Genomic DNA, 24545 nt, shown 5'->3' with positions numbered 1-24545 from the left:
AGACCTAGAACTAGAAACATTCAGGTTTAGCCGCACGTCTCTCAAGACGGCTAAACCCGAATGATTCTAGTTCTAGGTCTTGTGTTAGTTCTAGTGATAGTTGCACCGTGTTATACATCACATAACTAAGCAACATTTTATTGTTTTTAGAGATTTTCAAGCTGTCTGCTAGATAAAGGTGTAACTTATCTTAGAAAAAATGCAGAATATCGAAAGACCTAAAATACTATTTGTTTTGAAGGATAAAGCTAAGCGCCAATGACGTTATACGATTTCAAGTCCGATTTGCATCATACGTCTAAGAACTGACTTAGATACGACACTTAGATACACCAAGAAATTCTACAATACAAAAAATAGATGAACCTACAATTTCGGGCCATTTTCTAGATGTTAGTATAAAATTAAAAGTTTATTTCTTCTATTTTATATAGAGTTTAAGTCTAACAAGTTTCGGCCCTTGGTCATCTTCAGAGACTCTACAAATAGATTAACATCTCTCATCTTATCCATATTACAAACGATATCGGTAGGTAGCGCTAGTTAGTATAAGATATTACTATGTTGTATATTTTTATTGAACTAAAACTAGAACGAGAACTAGAAACATTCGGATTTAGTCGTGAAAAAACTTTCAGTTGTCAATGTTAACTTTAATTTTATTATTATATTCGTAATCTTCATAAAATAACCTTTAAAGTGAGTCCAAATTTGACGCATTTATCTCAAAAAACCAAAAAGTTCGAACTTTCAACTTTTAATTTTGACATATTTGTCAACTTCATAAAAAATCACTTAAAATGATTTTTAGATAAAATGAATTCCAAGTTCATCGTGTATTTTATTAAATATAACCAAAATAAACGATGAATGATCTTTATTTATATTGCAGTGCTACAAAATGTTTCAGGCGATCACCCTTCTTCAGGCACGACTAGAGAAAATAAAAATGAAAAGAAAATTAATTACAGAGACAAAGTTCCAGCATGACAAATTACCGTCAAAAAATTTAATGATGAAAAAGACTGTGTTGGTGTCACATTAGAGAACTTAACATTACCAATAATACGTACTTAACGTACTTTAATCTAAATTCTGTAAAAACAACAAGTTATTAAAATCAGAAAACGGTTATTGAACACAAAATGGCGACTTACTTTTTCGTTAAACAATCTGACGAAACGTATGTATAAGATTTTTCAATTATTTTTCGATTGACGGAAAACTTTTTTGACGGTAATTTGTCTCTGTAATTAATTTTCTTTTCATTTTTATTTTCTCTAGTCGTGCCTGAAGAAGGGTGAGGTTATCGCGTGAAACATTTTATAGCACTGAAATATAAATAAAGATCATTCATCGTTCATTTTGGTTATATTTAACATTTAAAATGAGTCCAAACTCGAAATATTTAATTTTAATATTAATGGAAATACAATCACTTCCGGTTTGAAACGTCAACGTCAATTTTGACATATTTGTCATCTTCGTTAAAAAACCTTTAAAATGAGTCCAAAGATGACGCACTTATCTCAAAAAACAAAAAAGTTAGAATAGAAAGTATTAAACCCGAAGTTAGCAACAATGAAGATAGCAATTTAATTTTTAAATATTAATACCAACCTTAATTTTTTATTTTTTTTTATTATATTTTTATTTTTGTGACAAATATTAAGACATTTTATAAAAATTAAGAATATGTCAAAATGACATTGACATTTCAAACCGGAAGTTGTTTATATCTCGAATAATATTGGAATTAAACGTATCATGTTTGGACTCATTTTAAAGGATTTTTCACGACGATTACAAATATGTCAAAATTGACGTTGACATTCTTAACCGGAACTTGACCATAACTTCATTAATATTGAAGATAAATATGTCGTGTTTGTACTCATTTTAAAGGATTTTTAATGAACATTACAAATATGTCAAAATTAAGGTGGACATTTTAAACCTGAAGTTAGTTATCATGTAATAGAAGTTTTATAACCGAAGTTAATCTAGTGTTAGTCACTTTTCCGCACTTTCCTAACGTATTTTTTGGGTCATTTCACATTGATTAAAAAAAATCGTCGATTTTTAAGCCATATGATGATTCTTCAATTTTTCCCAAGTTTCTTAATATTTCTTTTGTTAAAAAAGAGCGTACTTAAATTTTAACCTGTAAACTTGTAACACTTCGTCCTTAATTTCATTTTACAACTTGTCAAACTTTAATTTTGTAAATTAGTAACTAATAATCTGACTTCGACTTTGATATGTGATCTTTTTTAACAAAACAAAAAGAAATATTAAGTAACTTATTTGTAAAATGGGTAAGATGAGAGATGTTAATCAATTTGTAGAGTCTCTGAAGATGGCCAAGGGCCGAAACTGGTTAGACTTACATTCTATATAAAATAAAAACCAGTTTAAAAATACAAAATCAAACTCTAGATTATTTTCTTCAAACATTTTTACACGAATCGTCATTATTTTGTATTTAATGATTAAATTTATGCCACGACTTACAGAAACACTCTTATATAATCGTAAAACGTAACCGAGTGACCAAGAGGTTTCTGTGTTTGTGATAGCAGTCATGAGAGAAATGGAAAGACACCAAACAATTTTCAATAGTTTGAGCCTGTGTATTCTGAGAAGTCTTATATTTTTAGACAGATCAAAACGAAAATCCCGTTTTTCTCAACATTATTCATTTGTCGCTTAGTCCAGTTCTAGTACAAAATTCGAACTAACACTAAACCGAGAGTAGAAACATTCGGATTTAGCCACACGTCTCTCAAGACGGCTAAACCCGAATGATTGTAGTTCTAGTGATGGTGCTATTGTAAAACTAGAACTAACACTAGACCTAGAACTAGAAACATTCGGGTTTAGCCGCACGTCTCTAAAGACGGCTTGTTACGTTCCGAAATTTTTATGTTATGTGTGGGTGACTTGTTTATCTGTTATAGGTTGTGAGTTGCATACATTCGGAAATTTATTATTTTTATTTGTATTTACTTTGTTTACATTTTGTTTATTATTAACATTTGTTATTTTTTTTTATCTTTTTCAGCAACAGATTCTGAGTATCCCTGTTGTTAATCCCTTTCAATTCCTATCATACTACAAATTCTTCCTTTGCTTTTGAGAGGGTGTCGTAAGTACATGATCTTGCGCAGACGTAATTTTTTTTTTTTGATATTTCCGAATTTTTGGGTATAAAAGACGGTTCCAGTTTCTTCTCGGTCTCTCTCTGTTCTTGCTATATTACCAGAATATACGTGTTTTCGAGTGTTTAAGAAAGTGATTGGTTCGCCATTTTTGGTTTTGGGGTGAAAAATTTTTCTAATCCATTTTTGTGGGATTCATCACTCGAAATAAAATTTTGGAAAAGTGTCTTTCTTTTACCAAATTGTACGGAGATTCCGGATTTCAACGTATTTCTTTAAAGTTTCTTCTGTCTTCTGGTTAAACCTCGAACATCAGAGGTAAGCATGTTCGTAAGGTCTTTATTAAATACTTTTGGCTTTTTCTTCCACCCTTTTATATTTTTTTTTTTCCTCTTTCATTTTTTTTAACAAACAATCTACTCACTACTTTTCAAAAAAAAAAAAAAAAAAGAAACTAACTACTTTAAAAAAAAAATCGTTCTAACTACTTAAACAGAAAAACTATGCTACTAACAGAAAAATTCTTAAATCTAATATTTCCACGTTTCATTTGTTTTATTTCTATATCCAGGTTTTATTGAGGGGAGCAACCTTTGGCATCTCTTTCGGAACATTTTTTTTTAATAATCTGGAACCAGTGTCCTTGGATAATTTTCTTTACGTCCTAAGGATTATAACTATCTTTTTTTTTGGAGAGAAACAAAGAATAAACCTTACCTTTCCTGAATCACCAGAATTTGTTGCTGAAGATATTTTTTTTTTGTTTGGACCGGTGATCAAGACTTGGAGTAAAGGTCAGATAGAACAACATACTATTATTTTGGTTACTGAAGAATTTATCTATAACATATTTTTTTTTGTATTTGATTTTCCTTAAGAAAATCCTTGATTTTTTTTCTGAAAGAAGATTTCATCTGAACTTCAATTTTTTTTATATATATCATTTGAATTGATTATTGTGAATTCTTGTTTGGCGAGTGATTTTTTTTTATTCTATTTTTGGCGTTAATTTTTTTTATTTTTAATTCTCGATTTCACGTTGAGCTCAACCATACGGAGTCAGACGCGTGTTAATTTTTAATTTCCATCTTTCTTGATATATTTTTTTTTTATTTTATTTGAGTAATTCCTTTTAGTTTTGAAAAACTCGCAAACATCAATATAATTTTCGTTTTCTTTGTTGATTTAACCTAGAAGTTCACTGATTTATAATTTTGTTATTGATTTTTTTCTTTATTTTACTTACCTATATATTTTTTTTTTTTCTTCGGAATTTTTTTTTTAATAAATATTGTGTGTAACTCAAAATCTATTTTGTTGAGCGTTTATGTTTTGTTGTGTTATATGTTTATATCACCATATTCCATCATACCACGTCACAGTTCGTGTTGTACGCGGGATTAACTGTGTGGCGCCATATAAATACCCCTCCCTTCTTCACTGAGCCGGTCGAGGACTCGCGTACATCAGGGTGGTAAAACTAGTTTTGTCCTTGTCGAAAAATTTGTTATCGTTCTTTATTTTGTTAAAAAAAAAAAAAAAAAAAATCGGTTTAGTAAAGTTTGGCGTCACAGGCTAAACCCGAATGATTCTTGTTGTAGGTATTGTGTTAGTTCTAGTGATAGTGCAATACTAAAATTAACACTAGACCGAGAACTAGAAACATTCGGATTTAGCCGCACGTCTCTCAAGACGGCTAAACCCGAATGATTCTAGTTCTGGATCTTGTGTTAGTTATAATGATAGTGCTAGTGTAAAACTAGAACTAACACTAGACCTAGAACTAGAAACATTCAAGTTTAGCGGTCTTGAGAGACGTGCGGCTAAACTCGAATGATTCTAGTTCTAGGTCTTGTGTTACTTCTAGCGATAGTGCTAGTGTAACTCTAGAATTAACACTAGAGCTAGAAACATTTGGGTTTAGCTGCACGTCTCTAAAGACGGCTAAACCCGAATGATTCTTGTTCTAGATCTTGTGTTAGTTCTAGTGACAGTGCTAGTAAAAAACTAGAACTAACATTAAACCTAGAACTATAAATATGCGAGTTTAGACGTCTTGAAAGACGTGTGGCTAAAGTCGAATGATTCCAGTTGTAGGTCTTGTGTTACTTCTAGCGATAGTGCTAGTGCAGCTCTAGAATTAACACTAGACCTAGAACTAGAAACATTCGGGGTTAGCCGCATATCTCTAAAGACGGCTAAACCCGAATGATTCTTGTTCTAGGTCTTGTGTCAGTTCTAATAACAGTTCTAGTTTTAATTGTTATGCAACGCTAGACCAACAACTAGAATCATTCGGTTTAGCAGACGGTCTTGACAGACGTATGGCTAAATCCAAATGTTTCTAGTTCTAGCTCTAATGTTAGTTCTAGTGACAATGCAATTGTAAAAGTATAACTAACACAAGAGCTAGAACTAGAATCATTCGGGTTTAGCCGTCTTTAAAGACGTGCGGCTAAACCCGAATATTTCTAGTTCTAGCTCTTGTGTTAGTTCTAGTTTTAGTTATTATTCAGTGCTGGATGAACTACTAAACTTAGAACTAGAAACTTTCGGATTTAGCTGCCTTAAGAGACAGACTGCTAAATCCGAATGTTTCTAGTTCTACGTGTGGTGTTCTAGCGCTGAAAAACAATTAAAACTAGAACTATCGTCTTTGATTTATGCATCATTAAATACAGTGTGTTAATTAATTATCGTACCCGACGTCATCATTGCAAGTATGCAACCAATATCACAGTATTGATATTGCAATACGCAAATCGTATATTGCAATACCAATACTGTGATATTGGTTGCAATATACGATTTGCGTATTGCAATATCAATACTGTGATATTGGTTGCATACTTGCAATGATAACATTAATGAATGTTAATAGTATGACTTAATAGTTATTTACGATACAAATGCGGAAAGGCTTGCTTTTCACATGAGCACGCTAGTTTGCAGAACGAACGACCGAAGGGAGTGAGTTCTGCATTTGTGTGCGAATGCTGGAAAGATCCTTTCCGCATGAGTATTGTACAATATTTTTTGTAACGAATAAAATGTCCCTGTGTGACGATATGAGTTGCATATTGATTGTCAATATTGATTTTATTGATTGCAAATTGATTTTTATAGATTTTTTTAAATCTTTTAAAACTGTGTTATCTGCACACGAATGTATAAAACATTCTTATTAACCTTTTCTTATAAACATGCACATTTGGTCATTAAATATTCCTGTTAGTTGCGGTAACAAAAAGCATTTGTGCGGGAAAACGCGTTTCCCGCACGTCCTCTCTGTGCGGAAAATAGGTATCTAGATGCTATGAGTACAAAAAAATACTTTGTCCATTATATTGAGGTTTTAGTGTAATTATTTTTCACCTTTATTTAAAAAATTCCTTTTACCCCGACTAATTACTTATAACCGGCATCTTAATTACATAGTATTCGTCGGTAGGTAATTTCGTAATTGATCAATGTAACAACATAAAAATTTAATAACAACCTTTCTGTTTTCTTTTTTATTAAAACCGATTTCTGAATAAATAATTATTAGCAGTTAGAAACTAATTACACGCGCTTTAGATTTTAGCTACCGTTAGATTTACAAACTTGTAATTTTCAAATAACATGCAAATTAGTGGCTAACGTCATCAATTAGCTGAATACTTTAGATTTAAAGTTTTAAATCGAATTAGAAGAGTTTTCACTTTTAATGCTCCCAAAAAAAAATTGGAAAAAATAACATGATCAACGGTTATCAATCCGTGACGAGAGTACGAGTCTCTTACGTCGTTTCACCACCCAACCGTTAATGGAAAAACCTTTTCCAAGATAGAAACTTTCACGTTGTCCATTTTTGATTCAACCAACAACAACAACGATAAAAACCGGATGTTAATAGTTTTTTTTTTGTAAGAATTATTAAGAAATCTCTGCGTTAATCGTAAAGAACAAAAGACTATTTACCCTGTAAGTTATTTAGGACGGAACGGAAGTCGCGAAATTCGTTCTACATTGTCGGAGGACATTTTACGACGGCGATAATAAATCAATTTATTTCACATAAAATAACTACCATTTATAAAAATAATTGTCAATTTTATAAATATGATTTTCCGCGTTTTCAAGACCGAGAAAGTTTCACCCGTGAGAAAATTCATTTTTAACATTCTCTATATAACATTCCAAGAGATAAAAGAACGCAAGTTTTCCTCGTTTAAAATTTTCTCTTTTCTCATTTTCTTTCTATTTATACTTTTCGATTTTCATTGAAAATTATACCCTCTTAAAGCCCACCTTTTTATAAATTCCCATCTAAACGACTAGAAATAACCGAGACCCAACTGGCGAATACCGTTGCATCATCATTAAGCGAGCCTCCTCTTCCGACGTCCACCTCAAAACCCATTCATTCGAATGTATTAAATTAACATCGTGGGGCGATTTAAACGTCGATCCGTGTGTTAAAGCCGATCTTAAAGACTTGTTTTGAATCATGAATCCCACAACGAAATTAGTTATGTGCAAGAAGTAAGAATAATCGTTAAAAAAAAAATTTGTACCTACACAGCTCACTCCTCTTCGTTTTCTCTTTTAAATTCTTTTGTAATGTCTCCTTGAATTAAAATTAATGTGACAAAAAAGAAATCACTATTTGTTTCTATTTTGTAATAGATAATAATGTTATCAGTTACGCAAAGTTATGTCCCTCAATTTTTTTATAGAGAAACGAATTATAAATTAATAAGTATATGTGTGTTCCAGACTGGACGTCGCGCTTTTTTATTTTTTATGTAGGTAAAATAAAGGCGCGACGTCCAGTCTGGAACATACACCAGCCTAAAAAAATTAAGCATCAATAATTTGGAAAAATTGATTGTTTTTTAACGTATTTTGGTTAAAACCGCGTTGAAACTCGGTAAGTCGTTTTTGACAACACCGGATTTTTCTCATTTGGTTGATAAAGTCTGTTTTTAAAAATTATCCTTTTAAAAACGGTCCTTATTAGGTCTTTTTTAAAGATTTGTGCGTGTGATGAAAGTGTGAACCGTTCTACGGGATATCCAGCGCAATTCTAACAAATAATAATGATAATGGATCATGGGTGTTGCTCTATCAATCTGTTTATTTATCACGATGCAAAGCAAAACCTACAGAAATCAAGTAGAATTTGTAAACCCTCAAAGAAGAGTTCAAACTGTTCTCTCACAGTTATCAATTCTGTTATCAATTATGTAAAGTTATGTCTCTCAATTTTTTAGAGCAATTTAAACGAATTCTAAATTAAAAGGTAGCAGAAATAAGCCAGTTGGAAGAGATGGAGCTTATGTGTGGTCCAGACTGGACGTCGCGCCTTTATTTCTTTATGTAGGTAAAATAAAGGCGCGACGTTCAGTCTGGAACACACACCAGCCGGATTGGACGGAACTCCCCTATCCCCGCATGGCTTATTTCTGTTTCTTTTTAATTTCCAATTCGAATAATTCGCTTTAAAAAAATTAAATACCCATAATTTGGAAAAATTGATAACGGCATTCGAAATACATTATTATTTAACACATTTTGGTTAAAACCGCGTTGAAACTTGGTAAGCCGTTTTCGACAACAACGTATTTTACACATTTTGTTGATAATAATTTGTAGTATAATAATATATAATGTAGTACAATAATTTGTAATAGTTCTAGAATTTACAAACCCTCACAGAAAAGTTTAAAACTGTTTTTTCGCAGAAGAGTTGAGCAGAGAAACTTTCGGATTTGTCGAATTCTGTCAACAGTTATGCAAAGTTATGTCTCTTATTTTTTTAGAACGATTTAAAGCAATCATAAAGTAAAAAGTAGCAGAAATAAGCCAGTCGGGAAAGATGGAGCTTATGTGTGTTCCAGACTGGACGTCGCGCCTTTATTTCTTTAATTAGGTAAAATAAAGGCGCGACGTTCAGTCTGGATCACACACCAGTCGAATTGGACGGAACTCCCCTCTCCCCGCATGGCTTATTTCTGTTTCTTTTTAATTTACAATTCGGATAATTCGCTATAAAGAAATTAAATATCAATAATTTGGAAAAATTAATAACAGGATTCGAAATACATTATTATTTAACGCATTTTGAGTAAACCCGCGTTAAAACTCGGTAAGCCGTATTCGACAACACCACATTTTACACATTTTGTTGATTTGATCTCTTTTTAAAAATTTTCATTTTAAAAACGGTTTTTATTATTCTTTTTTTAAAGATTTGTGCGTGTGAATAAAGTGTGAACCGTTCTACTGGATATCCAGCACAATTCTAACAAATAACAATGATAATAATGGATCATGGGTGTTGCTTTATAAATCCGTTTATTTATCATGATGCAAAGCAAAACCCACAGAAATCAGGTAGAATTTGTAAACCCTCACAGAAGAATTTTCTTCTCATTAGCAAGCTTTGTTTAAGTCAATTTAAATAAAAACAAATTTTTTCTCTTTCTTCTTTTTTATCATTTTATTGTATTTCTATATCGATTTCGAGGAAACCATTCTCATCTTCAGTAGAATTGTCAATTAAGTTGAAAAAATATTAAACATTAAATCCAACACATCATCCAAAGTAAAACTTCAACAATTTTAATCTAAACTTGAAGCATTTTCTTTTTATATAATTGAATAAATACAATAGAACATCAAAAAATCAAAAACCAAAAATCAAAACACATTTAAACAACATTCAAAATAATACAAAACAAATCACGCGTTTACAGTTGACAAGATAAACGAAAAGACCTTTCGTTCATCTTCAAAAATTTGTTTTTATTAAAATTGACCTGACAGAAGAGTTAAACTGTTCTCGCAGAGAAAAGTTGAGTAGACAAACTTTCGGAATTGTCGGATTCTGTTATCAGTTATGCAAAGTTGTGTCTCTCAATTTGCTTAGAGTGATTTAAAGGAATTATAAAAAGAAGCAGAAATAAGCCAGTTGGAAAATGTATGTGTGTTCCAGACTGGATGTCGCGCCTTCATTTCTTTAAGTAGGTAAAATAAAGGCGCGACCGTTCGACTCTTAAATTAGTCTGTACAGCGTCTTGAAGTTGTACGATACAAAGATACGACAGACAAAGATAAGTTGAAAAGTGCATCCAACGTTCATAATCAATTTTTCAATCATTTGTTGTAAATCGATCAATTAGTACCATCTAGTAGCTCCGGATCTCGCTCAAAGTTTTTTTCCGAAGTTAGTGAATCTTCTAAACGAAGGAAAGTAACACCATTACTAGAAAGAGCACAATCCCAAGAGTTGGGGTACGCAGCTGGAATGAGCCTAAACCGTGAAGGCAAATACTATTGTTAAGCATGTGTTAAATTTATCACACAAGAGTGCTTCCAAAATAAAACGACGTATTAAATGTACGTAAAGTTACTCCATGTCGACAATAAGTTTACTAAATAACAATATAATTCTATACGTCAGCTGTATGAACCCAACCCAACCCAACCGCGAACCCAACCCAACTCAGTTTAGTTTACATGTGATTTCGGGTTGAGTAGTGGCAAGCAATTTATGCAAATCATCGAATAGACATAAAAAGTGGGAAAATTACAAAATTATTGAACGAAAAAGTTGACAAAAGGTGAAGAAAATTCAGGAGAAATTTCATTTTTGCGAGAAATGGATCTGCTCATTAATATTCCGAAACCTGGTTTTGAATGACGGGAATACAGCCAGAAGATTTTTTTAAGATCCAAAGCACTCAGCTAACATTACCGGACTGCATGAAGACTTAATTTCCCGGTTTGCGGTCATTTTAGTAACAATTTTTTCTAAATTTGCAATTGATTCTGCCAAATTCCATGAATATTGCGTAGAAACAGCAAAAATATTACATGCCGCAAAGCGCGCATAAATTATTAATTCATGGAGGCCAAATAATTAAAAATTATATAGTACCTATTGATCAACTTTCCGAAAAGGCCCAGGAGGCCCATAACAAAGATGTTAAAAATTTGTGGGAACATAATATAAGAAAATTTTCTAGAAAAGAAACGATGCAGGATTTGTTTCACCACTTATTAATTTCCAGCGATCCGCTGATTGCATATTTTAGACGCAAGAACTACAAGAAGTCTTCATCGTTGCTTATTGATGTAATGGCATTGTTAACACCACCAGATGACGATGACACCGACGAAAACTGATCAAGAAAGCTCAAAAAGCTTCATTTGACAACAATATACTGTGTATATTTACAGAAAATATATTATGGAAGAAAATATATAAATACAATTGTATTATGTTATTGTAATTTTTTAAATTATTTGCTTGTAACTAAAAATTCAGTTATAAATCGTTATGCGCGCCTTTAAGAGCAAAATTGACCACTGTGCGTCGCGCCTTTATTTTTTTATGAAGGTAAAATAAAGTCGCGACGCCCAGTCTAGAACATACACCAGCCTAAAAAATTATTTGGAAAAATTGATAACGGGATTTGAAATACATTATTATTTAACACATTTTGATTGAAACTCGGTTTTCGACAACACCGTATTTTACATTGATTTAGTCTCTTTTTAAAAACGATTTTTATTATTTTTTTAAAGATTAGTGCGTGTGAAGAAAGTGTGAACCGTTCTACCGGATACCCAGCGCAATTCTAACAAATAATAATGATAATAATAGTCTTATTCTAGCTTCGAGATTACGTAATTTCGCCATTTTTTTAAAACTTCAAACAATGAGAGATTACTTTGTGATGATTACGTCATTTTGATATGTTACAAATTTTCTAAGAAATTGAACTTTTTGTATACTTTAAGTTCGAAAAGTTTACAAACGATTGAGTTAAAAACAAGGTTAAGGATGGAAATGAACATTTTCCGGTCGATTTGAACCGAAACACTTTTACTTTATTATTAATCTCGTCCGTACCAAAGCTTTCCCACAATTTACAATGCAGAAGAACGATCATTACGGACCTTGTGTGTCATTTTCTTCTACTTTTACAAATCTTCTTTTAAAATTACAACCTTTCGATTTAATCGATTTAATTTCACTATCGTTCAATTCATCCTTTTTGTAATAATCGGTTTAAATTTAAACGTTTAAAACAAGTTTCTTTTAAGTAAAACGAATGTCGTTTTGAAAATCTGGGTCAATGACGTTTAATTGATTTTGTTGACACAGATTTTTTCCATCCAAAAATTCTCTTCAGTTTACTTTTCTTCGAGGTAAAAAAAAAAAGGAATTGATCGAAAGTTGTTTTTAAAGAGAAGAGAATTTAATATGAATCGATTACAACCAATTAGAACTTGTAATAACGATAATTGGACGTTTCATGTTCAATGAAACGCATCAAAATGGATCGAATCTGATCGAAAGAAGCTTTCGTTTTCTTTTTTAACAATTTTCTTTTTGATTTAGTATTTATTTATTTTTTAGTTTTTAATGTTTGAGGTAAAAGCGGTAATTTAACTGAAGATTTTACGATTTCCGATTAATCTTCGTTTCTTGTGAGTTTATTTCGTTTCCGTCTGACACGGTTTTCGAGATTCGGATTTGTGTCGGATTTCTCTTTCACCTTCAATTTCCATCATATATTTTTAAAATCATTTTAATTATATAATTACCTTTTTGATTAAGATTAAGAAATTACCAATAAATTTAATTAAATAATTTTTTTTGTCAACTCTCTATTAAGTAGTTGCGGGTGAATAGAATCTTTATTTTATTTATTTATAAATATTACCTTATAAATATTCAACAACCACCTCGGGTTACTTTCGATTCATCATAAACGCGTGACTTTCACGCGTTGAACGCATCTCAACTTATTCTCTTCTACGTTAAGAACGAGAAACGCCGCGGAGAGAATTAAATTTATTTATTGAAACACGGCCATCGAGTTAAGACGTGAGGTCTTTAAGTTTTCCTTTTAATTGACGGTGTGTTGTCTAAAAACAAAACGGACTTTCTATCGACTCTTTTCAAGATGAAAAGAAAAGAGATCTTTATCTTTAACGTTCCTGGTTAATTTTATCTCCTTAAGCTATCGAAACCTATCTTTAAACCAATCTTTAAAACGAGATAACCGATAATCATCGATATCCTTTAATATACTTGTAAAAGAGAGAGTTACCGTGTTCGACGTTTAATCGAATCAATAAATTATTATTGAATTTGTTATAAAGACGTCATAATCGTAATTTACAATTTTTTTATGTTTATTTTTAAAAATAACTGACCTACACCGTGACAGCTAACGTGAAAATAGACACACTATAAATTTTCTAAAGAACACAGATGCCTGGGGGTTCATCCCAGTAACAGAAGAGCATCTGGCTTCGACGTATTCTGCTGCGGAGTTATTTCTGGGAGCAAATTCTGCTTCATTTCCTCCTTGTAAGTTCCTCAACCAGCGCTATTTATACAATCGTTTACAACTTTAAGCCTTTAAATTGTCTTAAAGGTTACTTTAAACTGTTTGAATGATGGAATTAAAAAAACTTTGACGTTGAGTTTATTTTTAGTGCTAGAACTCAATTAGATAATTTGATTATTTTAATTGGAGTTTAAAGTCTAGAACTGAGTACGAGTCGAGGAGGAGTTCGATGACTTTAAAATTTATTTAAACTGTTACGTGTGTTAATTAGGGTGAAAAAGCACTATATTGCCTGAAGCTCTTAGCTTATAAGCCAGAGATTCTCAAACTAATTTCTTCTACCGCCCACTTTAACAAATTAAAACAAATATTCTTAGTTCTATCGTATTCTAATAAATTACTTCCGTGCATGACCGAACCTTAACAAATTTAACCGCAAGATTTAACAACATTTACCATAACAAAAAAAAAATTGTCATATTGAGTGTTTTTGCAGAATGAAATCAACAAGCAGGGATACTGGCATAACATGTTATCGATGTGGACATATTGCAAAAAATTGCATACAAACAAGTAGTAAAGAAAGAGGAGTGTAAAATTTGTAAAAACAATAACTATTCCGAAAAAGAGCGCTATTTCAGAAATAAACAAAACAAAAATATGAAAACTGCATTTCTTACACATGAAGCAAAGGAAGTATACAACCAAAAGGTGTTTATTGTGGATTCTGGAGTGTATAGCCACATGGCGAATGATGGCAGTTTGTTGCAAAACTTGGAAAAGAACTCAACGATGGTTGGTATCGCAAAGAGAGACCAGGTGATTAAATCAGAAGGATTGAGGTCAATAGAAGGAGAAACTTGTATTTTGGAAATAAGATTATTTGTACCAGAGCTGAGTAAAAACCTGTTATAGGTAAGTGCGATAACAGAAAAAGGAGGTGAGGTCACATTTAAGAACAAAGTGTACATAACCAAAGATAATAAATAAGTAGTATTAGAAGGAAACAAAGAAGAAAATGTAGACATCATCAACACGAAGAAAAAAGAAGAAGCTTATTATGTAAGTATTATTAACTAAAAACTACAGGAAATAAATAAGGGACTTAACCTCAAACAAAAAGATTATGGCAACTTTAAAAACAATGTTTGTGAGTGTGTTTAAAGGCAAGACATGCAAGGAATCCATTTAACGAAACAAGATATAAAGCAAAAACAGGTAAAATTATACAAACAGATATTTGTAGACCTATAGATCCTGCCACCTTTGCCGGAATGAAGTATTTCACAGTACTCATTTCACAACAGTTTACTTGTTGAAAGGCAAATAAGGGTGTAGATACGATCAAGAACTACATAAATGAAGTTGAAAACAGGTGGAGTCTAAAAACTCATAAAATAAGATATAATAATAGAAAAGAATATGTGAACAATGAATTAAAAATGTGGACAAAGAAAAAAGATATAATTTTGGACTATACAGGTAATTCAAATTCGACCCCCACCATTGGGATCTCAGAAACCATAAGAGATACAGAGATGGTTAAATGGGGGCAAAGTTGGGTATCTTAGAGCTCATCATTTTTCAACAAAGTTTTTGGATCTAGCCGTTTTAGTTTTTAAAATATGGCCGAAAAACAAAAAAATGACTTTTTCGTTTTTTGCCTATAACTTTTTTATTTTTCGTTGTTTCGTGAATCTGAAAAAACATTCTTGAGGCAACTTTTTATGAAAAATGTCATGACACAACTAGAAATTTGCTCCGACGTTTTGTTTTCGTGAAACTATCATCAGGTTTATTTTTTCTTATGAACACTATATTTGATTTTCACATCAAAACATAGGATAATTAATTCTGATTTCAATGATATGTCACACAATGTATTTCATTTAAAAAAAACATTGAATTATTCAAAAAGAAGAATGTATAACTAAAATACAAAAGCAACTAAAAATAACAATCTTACAACAAAAGTTAATTACTTACAAATTATGTTTCTTAACTCTTACTGGTGCAGTGGTACAAAAAATAAACCACCTAAATTTTCACCCAACTGATGCAATGGTCTATAATGTAGACCACCAATTCAAAATTATTTTCCTACTTTCACAGCCGCGAAAATTGAAATAGATGAAGATATAAATACCAATATTGATATTTATTCCAGTGAAAATGATTCAGCTGACAAGAAATCTTTATCTGTACTTCAAGCAAGAATTAAAAAAAATTAACTACAGTTATCAATAAAATAACCAGCTCAAATCCGACACCATATTCTCTGTTTCAACTATTTTTAGGTTTTTCAGGCAAACTTGAAGAACAAATGCGTACTAGAAAACATTACAGGAGAACGACGTGCGGAGAAATAAATGCCTTTTTAGGAATCAATTTACTTATGGGGATCAAGCATTGGCCAAGTTACAAAGATTATTGGTCCAGTGCACCAGATCTACGTGATTCTTACATTAGCTCTCTTATGACGCAAAAAAGATTTGGTTGGCTATTAGGACACTTGCATATCAATCATTACTCTGCTATGCCTAATAGTGATTCGGAATATTTTGATCGTCTTTATAAAGTATGGCCGTTGTTAGATCATTTAGAAAAAGCTTTTAAGTATTGTCTTTTATCAAGTAAAGTATTAGCCTTGGACGAGTCGATGATCAAATTTAAAGGTAGAAGTGTGCTAAAACAGTATGTACCTAAGAAACTTCTGCGATAAGTCGAGATACTGTTTGAAAATCGATATTTATGTTGGAAAATCCCAGGATTAACTTAAGGGACAGAGCCTAGGTTCTAGGGTTGTATACAAGTTTACTGAGGGTCTTGAACAAAAAAAACCATACAATATGATAATTTTTTTAACAATGTGGAACTAAGTAAATACGTCTCGAAAGTATTTACCAAATTCTAAAATGGACAAGCAGCTCCAAAGAGATGAATTCGACTGGTACACAAATGATACAAAACAATTTGTAGTAAAATGGAAAGATAAAATGTACGTACCTTTTATCAAATTAGCACAATCCTGAAGATTGCAGGAAAGGTAAGAGAAGAGGAAAAAATCGAAAGAATAGAAAAGTGTCGATAAATTCGACCAACTTTTAGCTAACTACTAAATAGATCGTCAAAGCAACAAATGGTGGCATCGTATATTTTTCCAATTCGTATATGCTATATAAAATAATGAATCTGCCTGATAGATTGTAGCCCCAGTTTTAGTATCTAATTCCAAAAGGACTAAGAAATCAGGATCAAAAATACAAATAAAAAAATCAAAGTCGTTTGTACCATAGAGTGTGCGATTAAATTCTGTTGCGCATCAGCCTAAGCGTGGAACAAGAAGAAGGTGCGGTGTATGTAAGACGGCTAAACCCGAATGAAGATTAACACTAGACTTAGACCTAGAAACATTCGAGTTTAGCCCTTCGTCTCTCAATACGCCATACGGCTAAATCCGTATGTTGCTGGTTCTAGGTGTGGTATTAGTTTTAATGATATAAAACAAGAACGTCTGAAGACGCACGGCTAAACCCGAAACTTTCTAGTTCTAGGTCCAGTGTTAGTTCTTGTTTTAATTGTTATTCAGCGCTAAATTGTTAAGTCTTATTGAACTAAAACTAGACCAAGAACTAGATAGATCCGGGTTTAGCCGTTAGTCTCTTAAGATGGCTAAACTTGAATGTTGTAGCCCCAAGGCAAAGCCACTGCAGACTTAGAGAATATATTTTTGTTTTTGTCAAGATTATTGTTTTTTGTAGAATTTACATACTCGTATGTCCAAAATAAACGAAAACAGATATAGGGTATTTTATTTTTATGCAAATGGAGCGGTGGTACAAAAAGTGGATCTCCAATTTTTTAAAAACTGTATATGCTTTAATGAAATATCATATGATTTAAACCTATACAGGGTGTTTCAGGTTTTTGTAGCAGGATTTTAACAGTAGACAGATCTTTTAAAATTGACACAAAAACTTCATATAAACATAAGTCAACAAACGCTTTATTTTGGAGATACAGGTGTTCAAATTAAATTTTTAAAATGATTTTCATTTAATATTACACGTGTATTTCAACAGATTCTATTCAAATTTGGTATACGGAGGTTTTTTGGAATGAGAAAGACGATTATGGAGTCCGTTTTACTATAGCCGGTAGAGGGCGCTTTGTAATGTATTCTTTACGGATTAAAATAACAATAACTTTTCTGGCAGTATACTTTTTGGCTTTTTGAATAAAAGTTCTTATTCTCGGTACTTTTTTAAGCAAAAATGGACTCTTATCAAAATGCGCTAAAGTTGATCGTTTTCAAGATAATCCGCTTTTTATTATTCGATATACACCAATTTTTTTAGAGGATTGTTAAAGATAGGTATAATAATGTTTGCCATTGAAACAAAGTAGGTAAGTTTACTAATGTTTTAGTTTATTGCATCAAGTGTCAAATCACCAGTAATTGTTGATCAGTGTTAAATTTTTCCTAACCAAGAATTAGCGGATATTCATTTTGTTTATGGGTTTACAAACGGAAATTCAGCAGAAGTAGCCCTAGAGTATAGGAGAAGATATCCACATAGCAGACGTCCGCATCCTTCTGTGTTTGTGAAAGTGCATAGACAATTAGTTGAACAAGGGCTAAATAATGACGGGTAGATCGTAATAATGACAATGTTAAACTGCAAAGAACTTTAGAAGAAGAATTTTGAGTGAGTTCGATAGAGACCCCATTTCGAGTGTTAGAAAAGTTTCGAATGCCTTACGAACTTTTAGGGCGCGTGTTTACCGCCTTTTAAAACATGATCATAGACATGCTTATCATTTACAACCCTTGCAAGGATTGCAACCAGGCGATGAAGAACGGCGTGTAATGTTTTGTCGGTGGATTACTAAAGCATCAGCCAATAATCGAGATTTTTTAAATAATGTAATGTGGAACGATGAATCGTGTTTCACAAGACATGGGATTGTAAACATTCACAATTTACATGTTTTGGTATCCCTACGCAATTCGGCCATGAAACTTTCAACATGAATTTAGTGTCAAATTTGCCTCCCACGGTTATCGGTCGAAGATACTTCTTGCCGAATATTTAGTGTCAAAGTCTGGGTAGGTATTTATAATAATCATCTTTTCGGGCCATACTTTTGCCACCACAACTAACCGCTGTGGCGTTCTTGTAATTTATGGTAGCTGAACGTGCCAATATGTGGGATGACATTGATTTAGCTTTAAGAAGAAAGGCCTGGTTTCAACTTGATGATTGTGCAGCTTATCATGGTAGGGTAGTAAGAAATTGGCTAGACAACCATTTTCCTGCAAGATGGATTGGTCGTGATGGACCAGTCGCATAGCAGATCTTAATGCTTTAGACTTTGTTGTGTAGAGATATTTAAAAGGAAAATTGTATGAGACACCTGGTCCCACAAGGAATGAACTTTCAATAGGATTAGGAATGCTTGTAATGACATAAGGCCGTTGTTAAATATCATTACTCGATAGGTCGAGTTGGTCTGTATCGAATAATAAAAAGCGGATTATCTCGAAAACGAAAAACTTTAGCGCATTTTGATAAGAGTGGCCTTTTTGCTTAAAAAGTACACTGAATAAGAATTTTTATTCAAAAAGCCAAAAAGTATACTGTTAGAAAAGTTATTGTTATTTTAATCCATAAAGAATACGTTACCGAGCGCCCTCTATCGGCTATACTAAAACGGACTCCATAATCGTATTTCTCATGCCAAAAAATGTTAAAGGGTTAAAGGAATCTTTTTAATAAAATCTGCTGCTGGTTTATAAAGCACAGTAGTTATAACTTCTTTTACTGCTGGTAAAATTAGCTCCTCCTCAATTGTGTGTGGTTTTTCTGTTGGAGCAATTAAAATGAGATTTTGTACAAAGCTCTAAGACAGAGATGCACAGACCGCGGCCCGCCGGTCGAATACTGGTGGCCCGCCGACAGCAAAAATAATATTCTTGTACATTCGAAAAATAATAAATTTTAAAGTCCTTTGTTTCTTTTGATATTGTGAGCGACGTCCATAAAACTTATGAAAATCATTCAAATACCGCGCCAAGGATGGGTAATTTAAGTAGGTACTGTAATTGTTTTTAGGTGGCCTAGCCAGGATTAGAACACAACATGGACAAGCCAGGACCTAGTAAAAAACGTAAGGTTAAAGATGAAAATCGGACTGAGAAATACTTTTTCGTATGGTCGCATAACAAAGTCGTTTGTTTAATTTGTAAGAATTCTGTTGCGATTGCAAAGGAATATAATGTAAAAAGGCACTATGAAACGCAACATCCTACTTTTACCAAGTTTACAGGCGAATTAAGAAAGCAAAAAATGTTGTCTTTAAAATGGGAGCTTATTGGTCAGCAAGCTATGTTTATAAAACCCATTCAAGATTCAGAAACAGCTACAGAAGTTAGTTATGAAATTTCTCGAATGATAGCAAAGCGAAGTCGCCCCTTCAATGATGGGGATTTTGTAAAAGAATGCATAGAAACTGCCGCTAAGAAAATGTGTCCAGAAGCAGCAAAAAAGTTTGAGAAAATTCAACTGAATCATATGACTATCCAAAGACGAATTATGTCTTTGTCAGGTAATATTGCGGAACAATTAACTGAAAAAACTATTCACTGATATTAGTTCCATAGCTCAACTTCTCATATTCATACGAGGTGTTACTCAAGATTTTGAAGTCTTAGAAGAGTTATTAGGAATGTGTTCATTGAAAGGTCAAACCAAAGGAGTTGATATACTCAATGTACTTTTGGATGAGTGTTCAAAAACTGATTTGGACTTATCAAAATTATCGGAAGTTGCGACTGACGGTGCTCCTTCGATGATTGGTGTCAATTCCGGGCTAGTTACTTTGCTGAAAAAGCATCTGCAAGAAAAAAACATAAACGCCAAGAAGCCCTCTGTTCTAAAAAAATTGAATTTCAAAATGTCATGAAAGTGGTAGTTTCGACTGTAAATTTCATAAAATCACGAGGACTCAATCACAGGCAATTCAAACAATTCCTTGATGACATCGAAAGCGAATATGGAGATTTACTGTATTATACAGAAGTAAGGTGGCTAAGTCGTGGATTGACACTGGAACGATTTCTAAATTTAATAGAAGAAATTGGAATATTTCTGGCGGAAAAGTAAAAGGATGTCCCGGAACTTAACAATCCTGATTGGTTGTGTGATTTGGCTTTTTTAGTTGACATTACAAATCATTTGAATGTCTTGAACACACGGCTTCAAGGCAAAAATGCCAGCTCTACGCTCATGTATCATCCTTTCAAAGCAAGCTGACACTTTTCAGATCGCAATTGAATTCTGGAAATTACAATCATTTTCCGAATTATAAGAAAATGGCTAAAAAATTCAACAAAACTGCGATTAATTTCAGTTATGTAGAAAAGCTAGATATTTTGATTCAATCTTTTTAAGACAGATTTTCGGAGTTTAAAAAAGTGAAACCTCTGTTGGACATATTCAGCAATCCTTTCACGATTTCAGTTGAAAATGCGCCAGAGTCAACGCAATGTTAGAAATTATCGACATTCAAAACGACCAATATTTACGCAACAAATTCAACGAAGGAGACTTGCAGAACTTTTACCGGTGCATTGATAAAAATATGTACAAAGAGTTGCGCATAAACGCTCTGAAATGTGCCAGCTTATTTGGTTCTACCTATATATGTGAACAAACTTTTTCAATACTAAATAATAATAAAACAAAAAATCGAAACCGCCTTGCAAATGATAGTTTGGAAGCAGTTTTACGTGTTGCTACAAGTAAATTTGAGCCAAATATAATAAAGATTGTAAGCACTATACAGTGCCACGCTTCAAATTAATAAATTCTTTTTCAATTTTAATACATTATTATCAATTCTTTATTGTCTTTAATTACCTATACTTCTGGCGGCCCGCCATCAGTTCATGATTTGCCCGAGTGGCCCCTAGTCGTAATAAGTCTGTGCATCGCTGCTCTAAAGGTGCATTTAAACCAAACGAACAAAGAGCTAGAGCTAGAACAAGAGCATTCTTTCTTGATCTTTTAGTGTAAACGAAAGCGCGTTTTTAGCGTTTACACCAAAATATCAACGAGCAAAAATGAAAATCAAGAATTAGAATTCTTGCACATAGATGTTTAGATCAGCCGAACGAATGGTCATTCGGCTAGAACACAAGAACGCTTTGAAGAGACCGCTCCGATGAGCGAGCACGTCCGAACACGCAAAAAGGCTCTAAGCAATTGTTCTCGCGCTCTAGTGCCGTTTACATCAAGCGATCGAACATTCCTAGAATATTCCCTAGAATCTTTGACAACACAGACAGAACAACGAAAGAATGCTCTACATCTTTTTACACTAAAAGAATATGATAGAGTGGGGATAGAATGAGCATTCGCTCGTCTGGTGTAAATCGGCCCTAAGACAATGGCTGATCTGCGTACTTCTTTTTCAACTCTTGAAAATAAGCCACATTTTTGTCTTTTTTGTCAGAATGCATTTTGTTCAAATGATCTTGTAACCTAGATGGCTTCATCGTCATTTGAAAATGTTTTTTGGCAAACAAGGTGCATAGGCAAAGAAGGATTTGTGGGATTTTCCATAAATCCGTATTTAATATATTCCGGATTGTATTGTCGTCTCTTCCTTTTTGCTTCCGACATAGTAATTTTGTCGTCACAAATATCTTGACTTAAACTTAATTGAAGAATTATTGTGGCTATAAAAAACCACCACCCTGTAAGCCTCTAATGCTCATAAGGGGGCGTTATCACCCACTTTGAGAAAGACTGTTATAAGCCTTATCTTTTTTATATAATACATGGGCTTAAGATAACTTGTGTTATACACAAACAAAGTCACAATTTATTAAGTTAAGTTCTAATATTAGTACAATTACAAAACGAATACTTTCTTTTACAACTAGTTATTTTTATTATAACATATTTCAAAACCTTATCTAACCTCGAATTGATTGCGGTTTTAATACAATTATAAATAACATCAATAATGTTATGGCTTAAAAATATCGAGGGAAATCATGTCGGTTTTTGCGGTTAACTTTATTATAACTTTTGAAGGATATCTGAAAATTGAATCGAATAGATTCAGCTTGCAGCTACCGGTTATTAAATTATTTACTTTATCTGATTAAAGAGAATAGCCGTATTTAAACGGTTTAAAACGTATAATAAATTCCTAATCGGTCTATCTAGAAGATAAATAATTTCGAAGCGGGATGAATTTCATGTTTTTAATGAGATAAAAATGAAATAAGAAATAATAAACCCCGCGAGGTCAATAGTGAACGTATGGATGCGAAATTCGAACCGATTTTGAAACCGAACGCTACCGTATTAAATTCCAAAAGAAAAATAATAATAATCGAGGTTTTAAATCAAATTTTTTTTAATCAAAATCACTTTCATTTCGTTGATATTTTTATTCCATTTGAAATAGATAAATTAAACAATGCAGTGAAAGTTGTCGTCGTGGTTAAAAAGAGTATCGTCACCAACCTCCATTTCTATTTAAAAAAAAGACAGAGAAAAAAAAGCAGTTTAGCTACGTTACAGTTGCACGGTTTTGTAAAAGAGGTGCAATTTCTATTAAAGCCGGACAAAACACGTTTTAAACCGAATGGATAACGTAGAAAACCGTTTAGGAAAGTGGGACGCAATATGGTGTGTGGTTGTTGTTGTTATTGGTCTTGTTGTTGTATTCTTTAACTTTGCAGTCGGTTCTCTTCATCATCAACTATAGGAGGAGGAGGAAAAGCGATTTTTTGTTGCTAACTTAGGAAGGAGAGAAAATAGGTCGGCTTATTCAGTTTATTGTTAGAGTATAGAAATAAGGAGATGAGGAAGAAGAGGCTTTTAGAAAATCATAAATTGGTTTCGGTCCATACAAAGTGAGATGAGTGTTAATTGGATCGCATTTTAATCGGATCGAAAGAGTGCAAAAATAAACCGAGTTAGTGTGTTAAAAGAAGAAATCGAGTTTAACCATATTTTTTTTCTCAGCGCGTTAGAATCGTTTGGTTATCTCTTCTCTTCGTTAACGTTCGTTGTTTTAAGATATCTTGGTCAATGGCTACCGTTGACCTCGAACAAGGAAAAACTGTTAAAGTAGACCCGTTTGAAATAAAAAAGGATTTTGCTATTAATTAACGATGACCTACTAATAAACAACAATTATTTTAATATTAAATTTAGTCTGAAGATGCATGGCTAAAACCGAAACTTTCTAATTCTAGGTCTAGTGTTAGTTCTAGTTTTTTACTAGTTCTGTCACTAGAACTAACACAAGACCTAGAACTACAATCATTCGAGTTTAGCCCCACGTCTCTCAAAACGGCTAAACTCAAATGTTTCTAGTTCTAGTGTTAGTTCTACTTTTATTTCAGTAAAATAGACAACAATTTAGCGTTGAATAAGAAATAAAACTAGAACTAACACTGTTACTATGACCAACATTACTATACCTAGAACTAGAATCATTTGGGTTTAGCCACACGTCTCTAAAGACGGCTAAACCCGAATGATTCTAGTTTTAAGAAGACTGTAGGTTCAGACTGTCTAGTAATAATAATAATGTTTATTGCCTCAAAACAAATAGTTACATAATATGTACATTCATAACAAATATAGACATCAAGACAAACGGATCAATTTATCGCAATAAGCGTTATCTTCCAAGAGATCCAACTGGTAATAAAGTACAGTAGAGCCCCGATTATCCGCGAGTGCCGTGAAATATTCTTTTCTTTTAAATTTAATTTGATTTTCGTTATATATTGAAATGTGTTCGTGTGTGCTCGTGTGTTTATGCGAATTGCGCTCGATATTGATCAGACGAACGTGTGTTTCGACTCATTTTAAAGCGTGTTTCGACTTGTCACACCGTCTACAGTCGTGTTTCTTTGTCGGTGGTTATTAGCAGATTATTAGTTTGTTCCTGAAATAAATAATGGCTGAAAAACGAAAGAAGGTTGTGTTAACGATTC

General features: G+C 32.6%; 1 protein-coding gene and 1 long non-coding RNA gene across 4 annotated transcripts in view; both read right to left on the bottom strand.

The window, feature by feature from the left end:
• Positions 1-24545, bottom strand: part of LOC111417243 (javelin-like) — a 91148-nt gene that overhangs the window by 28666 nt on the left and 37937 nt on the right. The gene's annotated exons all lie outside the window — the stretch shown is intronic.
• On the bottom strand, positions 2978-4685 carry LOC139429402 (uncharacterized). Of its 2 annotated transcripts, none has more exons than XR_011640044.1 (3): positions 4408-4685; positions 3879-4362; positions 2978-3825 (listed from the first exon to the last, which is right to left on the bottom strand). It is a non-coding gene; the product is annotated as an uncharacterized lncRNA (long non-coding RNA). The 2 variants fall into 2 exon arrangements; XR_011640043.1 differs by having other exon boundaries at positions 3879-4351.

The sequence above is a fragment of the Onthophagus taurus genome, chromosome 3, assembly GCF_036711975.1.
Source record: "Onthophagus taurus isolate NC chromosome 3, IU_Otau_3.0, whole genome shotgun sequence".
Classification (NCBI taxonomy): Eukaryota; Metazoa; Arthropoda; class Insecta; order Coleoptera; family Scarabaeidae; genus Onthophagus; species Onthophagus taurus.
Note: the sequence above shows the minus strand (reverse complement) of the source record. Positions and strands in the feature narration are given on the sequence as shown.